At 38.0% G+C, this 12,085-nt stretch overlaps 1 protein-coding gene across 2 annotated transcripts in view; it reads left to right on the forward strand.

The window, feature by feature from the left end:
- AATF (apoptosis antagonizing transcription factor) overlaps window positions 1-12,085 on the forward strand; it is a 118,048-nt gene that overhangs the window by 20,417 nt on the left and 85,546 nt on the right. The window lies entirely within an intron of this gene.

Below are 12,085 nucleotides of genomic sequence, written 5' to 3' on the forward strand. Positions count from 1 at the left end.
GTATGTTTTTGCTTTAAAAAATTACATGATCTGTTGACCCCCAAAGCACTGTGGGCTTGGCTGATGGCCGTTGTTATTGGTGACCTATGAGGTGGGGGATCTGACCAGAAGTGCCATAAGTGGTGCGCAGTTGCGTAATTCATCTTAAAAAAACAATTAAAGTGCTCTCCATTTCTGAGTGTGTGTATATATTTGTGCATCAGTGACATATGCTCAATTTGGATCTTTTGCATTAATTTATTTTGATGCTCATGACATGTCCAGACCTGTTCTAATGCTCTCCCTTCTTTGTTACCTTAAGTGCGGAGCTGAAAACAGTGGCGCTATCCATCTCATATAGTTAGGGCTGCTAATACAAGATCTGGGTAAATATACTTTGGGTGGGCAAAAGTGGAAATAGTGTTTTTCTTTTTTCTCTTTACTAAATCAGTTTGAACCCTTTTCATTTGTATGTTAAGTGTATGGTGTCAAAATATCTGCACATCATTGCAACTTTCTTTTCATTAGTAGAAACCTTGAACAGATGGAATTTTTTTTCTACTGTTATGAACTGTAATTGTTCTCAAAGAGGTGAGAGAGACTGTGATGCAGGCACAGCATCACTACTACTGGGGAGTTCTAATTATATATTAAGAAAGTAACTAGGATAGGACACTGCAAATTAACCCTAATTTGCGTTGGAGATATGAGCGGAAAGGTACATGCTGTGTCCATGCTGGGATGAGTAATGAAAATGTGTATCCACTAATTATTACAAGTCAGTGGTAGTGTGGGCTAGTGTGTGTGTGTGTGTAGGAGAATATGACTCATTTTATAATGCTTAGTGTCATGACTTGTATTTCTGTCTGATTTTAATAGCTGTTGATATTGGGAGTGATTCTTCTTAAGGCCTCGTACACAACGGCGTTAAGATCAAGCCTTCAACGCACATTTAAATGCATGTCAACGAAGTCTAGTAAATGCTTTCTGATTCCATGGCTTCAATAAATAACATAAGCGAATAGACCCAAGTGTGCACACTTTCTGACAAGCATACACTTCAAATGCTGCATTTGCAAACTTAACCACTGTAAAATATATAATTCATAGCTGGTAAAGTACATGGTACCCTTTTGTTTTTGAGCACGGTCAAAGTAAAAGGTTTTGAATATGCTTTCAACATTTATTTACTTTTCAATACCCATGTGTATGATCCTTGAAAATATTTTTTAATTTTTTGTGTGCGTTCTAATTTGTTTTTGACAGGTGCAGAAACATGTTGAGAATTATTTATTTATTTTTTTGGAGGGAAAGGGGGGGGGGCTGCCCTGCCCTGCCCTGCCCTGCCCTGCCCTGCCCTGCCCTGCCCTGCAAAAGCACAAATGAGTGGGTTCCAACTTAATAAAAGTGACACTATTTGTCTATTTATACACTAACACCAATGTTTTGTACAGTTGGACAGTAGTGAGTTACCCCACAATAACAATATTAAGAATATTTCACAATAATGCTATAAATGTGATAACTATCCAATTGTTTAAAAACACTTGGGTGACGTACAGACAGCAGGGGCAGAGAGGGTTAACACATAGATTTAAAGCAAACAGTAGGGCAGAGGGAAAGAGGATAGCAGAGGGAGCAACTCCTTAGGGAAGTGTCTTCCCCAGTAGAGCGATCCCAGCAGTGACTAATCCCCACCCCCCCATAGTAACCACCCAGCCTGGGCACCTGGGATCTACTTTCCTTAGCATTTGATCAAGCTATGCAGCAGAGCTTTGCAGATCATCACTGCAGGAGTCAGCTCAAAAGACTAGCAAATGACAGACTTGCCATCGCCATCTCTTAACTTGTTTTGGTGTATGGTAGAAGTGGTCAGATGGCTCTCCTGGTCCTTTCAGATGCTCACAAAGCTCTATGTGGAGAGGAGGAGACTGCAGGATGCTGGTAATGTCCACTGATGAACTCTGCTGCACTCTGTTCAACCCCATTTCCCCACAGATTAGGGGAGACCATAAGGCCTGACCCCACAGTAATAGAAAGTTAGACATACTGTATCACTGTCCCTTTTTATTACAGTGGTATTACTAAGGCACTGGTATATTGTCTATCCTTAAATATTTAATAGTTTGTGTAAGATGTGAGGAGAGTGCAATTTCAGTTGCTGCCTCAGGTGGCTGAATGACTAGTCAAACACCTGGGGATAAAAGTATTAACCTGTGCTTTTTGTAACTTGCCGATATTCAGCGACTTTGCACGGGAATGTCTGCGACTTGCATAAAGCACATGTTAATCTATTTACTCCCTGGAGTCAACATTGTTTTTATGCCTTGATAATATTTAGTAACAATAATTCTCTGGGGCAGATTCAATTGGTTGCTATTTTCCTCAGAACATCACCGCTGTGCATTTTTAACGTTACTACTACTAATTTTTTGAGTGACCTTAGGATGATTATTCATTGTTGTGTCCTTTTAATAAAATTCATGTTTATATGTAACCAAAGCAGGCACAGGCTACAAAAATGTTGAAAAACTTACGGTCAATACAAATGTACATTCATCATTGGGAAATTTGTACTCCTATATTTATGCAATGTACTTAAGTTGTATCATTCATATTTGGCAGATTTGAGACCTATACTATATATACTTTGTTCCTAATGTGTACAATAGTCTACAAAGTATTGAAACTGACCTGTAATTAGGAGTATAAGATATGTCATTTGAAACCTTCTAGAGTAATCACTCATCATCAAGGCTGTCCATGCACAAGGCTACTGCGAGACACCCTACGGAATTTGTAATCAGGAGAAAGGGAATAAAACCCCATTCCTACTTCTTCCTGCACCTGCTATCAGTCAGCTACCAAACAAACTTTGACTTATCCCTGAAGAAGCCCTTGATATATTTGAAAGTTTCTATCATGTCCCCCTCTTTCCCTTCCCTGCTCCAAACTATACATATATTAATATCTTTGATTCTTTCCAGGTAAGTTTTGTGCTGTAGGCCATCCACCATTTTAGTTGCCCTTCTAAGTACAGTCTAATGTAGTGGATTCCAAACTTTTTCAGTTCAATGCACCGTTATGGTCTCAAAATTTTTTTCAAGGCACCCCTAAACCAAAATAATTACCAAGTAGTCCCCCGACTTGCTTACCACTGGCCCTGTCCGAGGCACCCCTGTGAGTTTTCTAAGGCACCCCAGGGAGCCTAGGCGCACCGTTTGGGAACCACTACTCTAATGTATTTATATCCTTTTGGAGATATGGCCCCTCGAACTGGTCACAGTATTCTAGATAAGGCCATACCAATGACCTACAAATGAAACAACTTGTAACTAACTACATTACTTCATCATTTTCCTTTATCATTATTACTTCTTTCTGCTACTGATTGCTCTCCCTATGCAATCAGGCATCTGACTTGCCTTTCTGTTCCTATAGTTAGCTAGTAAGAATGCACAACACACACACACACACACACACACACACACACACACACGAGCGCTCACACTCGGTTTTCTACCTTGGATTACATTCCCTGTATAGATAGGCACTTATTTTCGGCAAGAAGAAATATCCTCTGCTACACAAAGAAAATTTAATTTTTATCTTCGAATAAGGTCAAACCTGGACTTTACAATTATGAAAGTTCTTGAAGAACTAATGATTCTGAAACCCAGTTTAAGGGCCTCACTCTGTGGGGGAGAAGACAGGACAAGAATTATAAATCCATATAAGTACTGCACCCGGATTTCAACGGAGGCTGCAGTCCCCATATTGAACACGCGAGTGTACTGTAAGAAATACTGTAGGGAATATTCATACACTTTGAACTGTTTTGCTAAAAAGTTGAGGAAAAAGTGACAGGGGAGAGGAATGGCAGTTGCAGTGTGTCACTTGGTCCCTGTCAGAGGGAAAAGCTGTGACTCAGTCAGGGAAGAACCCTGTAATGTTGTCAGCAGAAAAAAAACATGTGACTCTCTGAAGAAAATGAGGGCAAGAGAAAAAGGAGGCTGGAAGTGAGGAGGAGAAAAAGAAAGTGGCAAGCAAGATAACGGACAAGAGACAGAAGTGGGAAAAAGAAATCTGATTGCCTGAAGCAAGACAAAGTACATTATTAAAGCTGACAAGCAAGAGATGAGACATAATTCACACCACTTTAAATACCTGTATTTCGATCCTGAGGAGACTGCCTTAAACTGGACCTGAAGCAATATATTAAATACCCTTTAGTTTTTTTTATACTTCCTGTCTTACTAGAAAGACTGAGCCCAATGTACATATTAGTTTAGTCAGGGACCAGGTGGGAAGTCCCGAAGATTAATGATATATACCCTTGTTCCAGGACTGAGTTACATTTTAAAGGGTCAGTTTAGGGATAGTTAACCAAGCTTATGAACGGAGTCATATAGGAAATTAGTTATAAGAGTTCAGTATTGTTATCAAAACCACTCAAGAGCCTGGAGTTCTGCTACAGGTGACAAGCATTGAAGAAATCTTGTTTGTTACTATTTTATTATTTGCTGGAGGAATCTCTACCATAGGAGAATTGCAGTTGCCATTTTATTTCTACTGAGAACTCATATTACTGAAAAGTAATGAACTGAGCCTGTATATATGAATACCAAATGTACTTTATGATGTGTGCTGCATATGGTTATATTTTGGACAGTCATATTTATATGTGAAAGTTATATTTGTTTCAACTGCCATGTTTTTACATGTCCCTGTTTAGTGTGAATGGTTTGCTAGAATAATGGTAAGATGCAGAGGTACCTCTGAAGCTATATATAACAAAAAATTGTATTCTAGACGCTGTAACACTGGATACTTATCTACCTTTATACTAAATATCTAATTATCCTGCAGCTGAATAGAACCTGTGGGTTCTCACTAAGAAACAACCAAACACAATATCAGCGCTGGAATACTGGAACTAACCTACTATTAACTGAAGCCGCAATATTGTAATATATAAACCACAATGTTTATTAACAAATAACATTATAAAAACAGTGCACTGTTTACATATACCACATGTACAATAAATAAGAGGTGAGATCCCTCACATTATACTGGTTTCAAAATGACATCCATGATGATATAGATGAATAATCTGTTGATGTCTAAAGGAATATTCCTTTCATGCAGTTCCTAATTGTATTATGACATGGGATCTAGGCTCTAACTTATCATGTATGAATACAAACAATAAAAAAAATATAAATAATAGTGACAAGTTCTCGAGATGTTAAAAATTAGTTGACATATGCATTTGTCTGCAATGAATATCCTGTGTAACACAATAGGCTATATTTCTTCCGACAATTACTGTTCTATCTCCGTGGTTTAGACATGCAGCCAAAAATCTGAAATGTTATTCAAACAATATACTGACCATACCAATTGTATCCAATATTGAGCAAATAGTTACAAATGCAACCAACAATGAAAATGGACTGTGATGCTTTTCTGGTCCGTAGAATGAACCCAGATGGTGAATAATTTAGAAGAAGCAATGATTAGTGAGATATCCTCAGTTTGCCCCTTGAGCGGCATTTGTAAAATGAACAATTAAACTTTCCTTAGTCCGTAAGCTCAGCCCAAACAATGTTACCGTTGAATAATGTATATATCCCCAATCCAATGTCTAATACAGCACTAGGCTGTTCCGTATTGTATTGCCTCTGTAAACATAGGGCTGGTCTTTTAGATCTGCTCCGATCATGACGCGTTTCTTCACACACAGGTGATTTCATCAGAGGACGGAAGATGCAGATGTCCGATGGCACCGCAGGCTGACAGGCAGTGATTCCCAATGGACAGCTTTCCGGCACTTGAGTGTGACGTGTGCGCGACTCAGATGAATGTTAATTTAAAGCAGCAATGCCTGGATCCCGCAAGTGTTCCAACACTTAGCCTGCAGGATCCAGGCATTTCCGCTTTAAATTAACATTCACCTGAGTCGCGCACACGTCACACTCAAGTGCCGGAAAGCTGTCCATTGGGAATCACTGCCTGTCAGCCTGCGGTGCCATTGGGCATCTGCATCTTCGGCTTTTAGGCAAGTCTGCTTGTATTTACTTAGTTTTTTTCTGTAAAGGTTTTTTTTTGGTAGGGATGAAGGATGTCAGAATTGTGGTCATCGATAATCCGTACCCAACCCGTTTTAAATGTGCACTTGTTATACAAACTTACTAAAAAATAAACTAGCCTGGGGAACCACTCTAGAAATAAACGTGCTGGTGGTTTCTATAGCTAGCTACAGAGTGGTGTGTGTTTTCTGTATTTGAGCCTGCGTTTGAGAGTAAGGGGGTGAAGGGTTCCTTGGTCTCCCTCTGGTGTTACTGAACAAGGGCATTACCCCATGAAGGGCTTACTGTCTGAAGACCAAGCTGGAGGCACCGGGCACCGAGAGTAAAGATAAACTAGTGGGCCAGGAATCTAAACACACCCATACACGCCTTAATCCTTGGAAATGAGGCGTTACACATATATTATTAATCTTTGACTTTATCATTGTTTGCACTTTCTTTTATTTTACACTACTAGTAGAAAATATATAAAATTACTTTACTATTTTTCTGCATTAACATCAATATCTACATACACATACCACACTGAAGGGTCAAAATCACTATGCCCAAGAGGTGTAAATCTATTTATCCTAACTGACTTTAGGATGAGTTTCAAAATACCTGACCTACGCTTAAGAAGCCTGTATTGAAAGAATTCTCTGAGTTACAAAGTAATACTAGCTTACAAATTTTATACACCTTTTTGTTGGAAAGTGTAAAAAGGTAACAGTCACCTTAACTACCCTTACCTTAATGTGGAGCGCCTTCCTCTGGGTTCCCCATTCTCTGCACTGTAGATACCTTTAAATAATAATAAATAAGAAAAAAGCAATGTGATGATGTGAGTAGCAAACCATTTCAGTTATAAATATCAATACTTTTTCAAACATGGAATTTTCATTGCAAGGTAATAATGGAATACGTTGTATTTGGGGCCACTAATTGAAATGGTGAACGTCTAGCAAAATCTTATATTTATCATACCACATTTTCATATCTCCCCTCATAAATAATATATTGGTTACTTAATAAGGGTATCATTAAAAAATGTATAACTTTGCTCTTGATCTGACACGTATTTTCCATTCAATTCAGATTAAACAAAATGATAAGTGACACGGAGTACCTAACAATAAATTAGGTTTATGTGTAAGCATTTTAAAATGTCATAAATCTTTAGTGATTTCATATATTCTATAATTTTCCACATGGTAAAAAAAAAAAAAAAAAAAAAAAAAGGGAAGAAAAGCTGTTTCCTTTTAAAAAGCTGCACTACTACCTTGAAGAATATTTTATGAACATACTCCCTCCCTTAAGTCAGAGCCCAGCAAACAATTGACATATGACAGATTAGATCATTTGTGTTTTACCTGTCAGTGAGGTGCCTTATTCAACATGATTAACAAACACCCAAAACAACTCCTTATAATAAGATGAGCTTTTAATTTTGACTCCAGCTATTAATGTGTTTAATGGGCAAATAGAATAAAGCACAATTTAAGTTATGGATCTGATATATTATGATCATTAGATTTTCTATAATAAACAATGGTCGACATTTTATATAAGCAACATTTTTTATTAATACACCTCCCAAAAGTGAGACATCCAGATTCAGGACGTAATAACCCCAAACTTTCCACAAAATGTCCATGTTTGGGTGAAAACCTGCCCCTTTTTGTGTAAGCCCCATCTTTTTAGAGGTCTGTAATTCAGGAGTGTCCTGCCAAAATCAGGTCATTTGGGAGGAATATAATAACAGTAACAATTTGGGTAGATGCATTATTTTTTTTTAAGGTTTTTCTTTTAAAGCAAATCTCCCAGTTGATTACCATGTTAAGAATGCAGCTGTGACAAGTGTATTTTTTTTAGAACCATTTAACAAAAAAAAAAAAAGGTGTAAATCATTGATTTTTTTTTTTGATTTTTTTTTCTAGAGATATTACAAATTTAGCCCATGTGATCAGAGTAGGCAACCTCTCAATTGATAAACAAAATAAGGATGCATACATTTTTGATAACGTGGATTTAACAGGAGGCCTAGGGAGCATGTGACCCTGAAAGATTTATCTATGAATCTCCGTGCGATGAGCATGTTTCCCCTTCACTTCTCCATGGCAGCCTTTACCTTGGAGTATCTTCTGTTTTGTTAATCTAGTGAAAGCTCAAACAGAAAGACCCCAACACAGGTACTATAAACCAGCCCCTCCCCTTTCCACCTTCCCAAGGAGCCTTTTAAAACATATTTGACAAAATAAAAAAAAAACCTGGGTGAGAATATACTAGGCTTGGTGGATTTGGAGAGAGACTGAATGAGACGTTTGAAGGAGAGGTTGGAGCCAAGGATGACTCCTAGGCAGCAGACCTGAGATGGGTTAGGGTTATCAACAGAAAGAAGGGGGGGGGGGTGAGGGAGCCTTGTATTGGTTGAAGACTATTATTTCTTGGAACTGTGAGTTTAAAAAAAGCATTTGAACATCCAAAATGGGATGGCAGAGAGACAACATGAGTTATGAGACCTAAGGAAAGGGGAGAGGTCAGGGGAGGAAATACGGATTTGGATGTCCTGAGCAGACAGGTGGTACGGGAGGCCAGTGAAGCTTAATAGGTCACTATGGGAGACAGTGTAGAGGGAGTAGAGCAGGGGCCAAGAATGGTTCCTTGGGGAACTCCAGGGGGTAAATGTATGAAAGTCAGTTTTTTTCAACTCGCCGGAAATCGGCGAGTTTACAGCTAAAATTTAAAGCGGCGCTGGCTTGTAGAGGCAAACTTGCCGATTTCCGAGGGCAGTGTAGATGGAGTGGTAGGATTGAAATCCGGTTTGGAGTGAGTAAAGGAGGGGGTGAGATGAGCGTAAGGAGGTAAGACGGTTGAAGACAAACCGTTTGAGAAGGCTGGAAGCAAAAGAAAGGAAAGAGATGCAGGCTCAAGGGGACGGTTGTTTTTTTGAGTATGGGTGAGACGAAAGCATGTTCAAAAAAGCAGGGGAAGGTAAAAGAGAAGAAGTATATGTTGAGGAGATTGGCAGATGGGAGCAAGCCTGGATAAAGAGGAAGTGGAGGAGATGCGTAGGGATGGGTCAGTTTGGGAGGTGGTGAGGAGGATAGAAGGGTGTGAACTTCATCTGCAGATACGGGAGTGAATGAAGAAAAGGTGGCTGGGCCAGCAAGTGGTGATGACAGTGGGAAGCTCTACATATTTAATGTCACATAGTTGCCTTCTCACAGGTCCATGTGTCATTCTTAGTCATGTGTGATAATCCTCTGACAGTACAGCAGTTTGCAAGGCATGGTCTAATAATTATGGGAAACCATTAGGGTTTGTTCACACACATGCTGGTAAAATGTATAAAAACACATTAATGCAGTTATTAATGAAGTTATCGCACGCTTTAGACTGGTATTAGCAATGAGTTAACCCATTTTCCATGTGCTATACAGATGTTCTACTTTTATCAACACTTCCTATTGTACAGATAGTGTATGTTAACTCAAGTTGTGAATTGAACTGAAATTTAAACGCACCATTAAAAGAATGCAATGTTGTGAATGAGCCAGTCATTAACCATTCATCCTATTTTTTTTTAATGAGGCTTTCAGGTGTTAGCAGCTGAAGAGTGCATTAAACTGATGGTTGTCAACAGACCCTTAGGGGAGAATGATATTACATCAGCTGTGTGGTCAGTTCCTGAAGATCTGAAAATGGCAGTGCAGACAAAGATAAGTTGGATGCAACCGCCTAAGGTTGCTCATAGCCTATACAGAAAAATAACTTGAAACTAGAGCCAGTATATGTATTCCCCTGGTCTAGATAATATTCCATGTCTATGTTCAGCTTAGTTAAAAGCTATTAGCATTGGGGATTTGAAATCTAGTGATGTCAGAAAAGAGAGGCAGGGTAAGGTACAGTCTATAATGGACTAATGCCACCTAGATGTTAAAAACAAAACCTAGCATAATATAGTAGAAATAAAAATATCATAAATGTTTTTCATGAGTGGTGGCATGCCTAATAAAAAAAACCCTAATACACTTTAGCGTCTATCTTAAATCAAAATGAACATGTAAAACGTGATCTACAACTCCTGAAAGCTGACATTGCGTTAAAGGCACATCTCATTAATATTTTTATTTTTCCTCAACACCAGCCGTGACTTTACAAGGTTTGGCCGTCCTATGAAATCTGAGATCCCAAGTTCAGCTTGATGATTTACTGCAAAATTGCTTCTAAATTGAAGAAGAAAATGTTTTGCAGACCTGGCAGCTTTCAAGCCTTGCACCCATTTGTCACCAAGCATTTCCCTTTGTGTATGGAACAAGAATTAATTAGGCTGCTCAGCAGGAAAACTTTATGGCAATAATTTATATAGAAAAAATATCTATTAAAGAGACAGTCTTGCTTTGTTTGAACCTTGACTTTACCAACTAACACTAATCACCTTTTTTCTGCTTTGCTGTGTAACTATGTCTACATATACACACACATAGAATTTAAAGCGTTATGGGGTCTATTTATTAAACTGCAGAAATGGCTGTTTTCAGCAGAGCTAGCACTTCATCTTATACATCAAGGGGTCACCACTGTCAACAGCAGGAGTATCCCATGCTGGTGGTTCACCAAGTCTAAAGAAACATAGGGATCTATTTAACATGTATCAAGCCTTTACCAATACAGCCATAATTCTTATTCTCTTATCACCATCTCAGGATACCGATAACAGAAGAAAAATCAATTATAAAAAATGCATCATTTAAGTAAAACCATTTTTTCCATTGTAAATTATTTTAAAATATTTTTTTATTTTTAACATTTTACATCTATTTTTAACTTTTATTTTATTTAACTTTTTTCTCTTCACAAAGTGGAACAGAAGGCACAAATAAGGGATTTTAATGTTAAATTGTGGTGATCGAAAATCATCCTTAATGTCGCATTTTAATAAATAGTACTCTAAGATGATATCTTTTTTTCATGGCTTATATCAGACCAGGATTAATTTACGCAAGAGTTGAGAGCCAAGGCCAAATACCAGGAGCCTGCAATTTTGTAAACAAAACAGAGAGCCCCATAAAACTTTTCCAGAGTTGGGCTATGTACATTGACAGGTTCTTTTCCGTATTATAGCTAAGAAGTAACAATGAAATAATTGCTTGAAATATACAAATATATACATATTGTACAAACCAAATGACCAGCATATTATACACCGCCTGTGTCCGACGCATTATACACCATATGCCCCCTGAAAAAAACACAAATTATGTACCAGACTGTGCCCTCCGCAAATTACTTACAGGCTGGGCTACAACTGGAAAGCCCAACATTTATTCAATCAGGGAGGCTTGAAAGAGTTTGTGCGAGCACAGGATGGGGACATTCTTGAGCTCACCTGACACTCATACACGTAAGAAACAGGTCCATCATGTGGGAGAAGTGGGATAATCATAAACTAAAAAAATGACACAGTGGAAAATTACATTTATAGATGGTTTCATTTCTCCTAATGTCCTCTGCCACCCTTTTTTCCCCCTGGGACCCACTGTCCATTTCATCTCTTTCCTTCCTTGTTTAAAATAAAAACAAGATAAACGCCAAAATATATGGGGTTTTTGTTTTTTTTTTAATGTTTTCCATAACACTGAAAAACATGATTTTTGGGTATTTTGATTATTTGAAAACACAAAGAAACAGGAGTGTGTATATGTACTTATAAATTGTAACTAAGGTAACAAAAATTCCAAGGGTTTGCAAGATAGAATATGGAGAACTGGATCATAACCCAAACACAATATGTGCGTTGGGGGAAACATTTGAAATAGCCATAGCAAAATGTAAAGATAAATATATTATTTATTAACATTGATTTTGGACATTTAGGGTCTCCCACTGTGCAAATATAAATCTGGAAAATAAAAATATATACAGTGAGCAGGGGAATCTGATGAAACGAAGACTGTCAGTGAATAGTAGAAACTTGATGTAGTAATTGTATAGTAGTAATATGTAATAACTGACAAGATACTCTAATG

Source organism: Mixophyes fleayi, chromosome 2, assembly GCF_038048845.1.
Source record: "Mixophyes fleayi isolate aMixFle1 chromosome 2, aMixFle1.hap1, whole genome shotgun sequence".
Taxonomy (NCBI): domain Eukaryota; kingdom Metazoa; phylum Chordata; class Amphibia; order Anura; family Limnodynastidae; genus Mixophyes; species Mixophyes fleayi.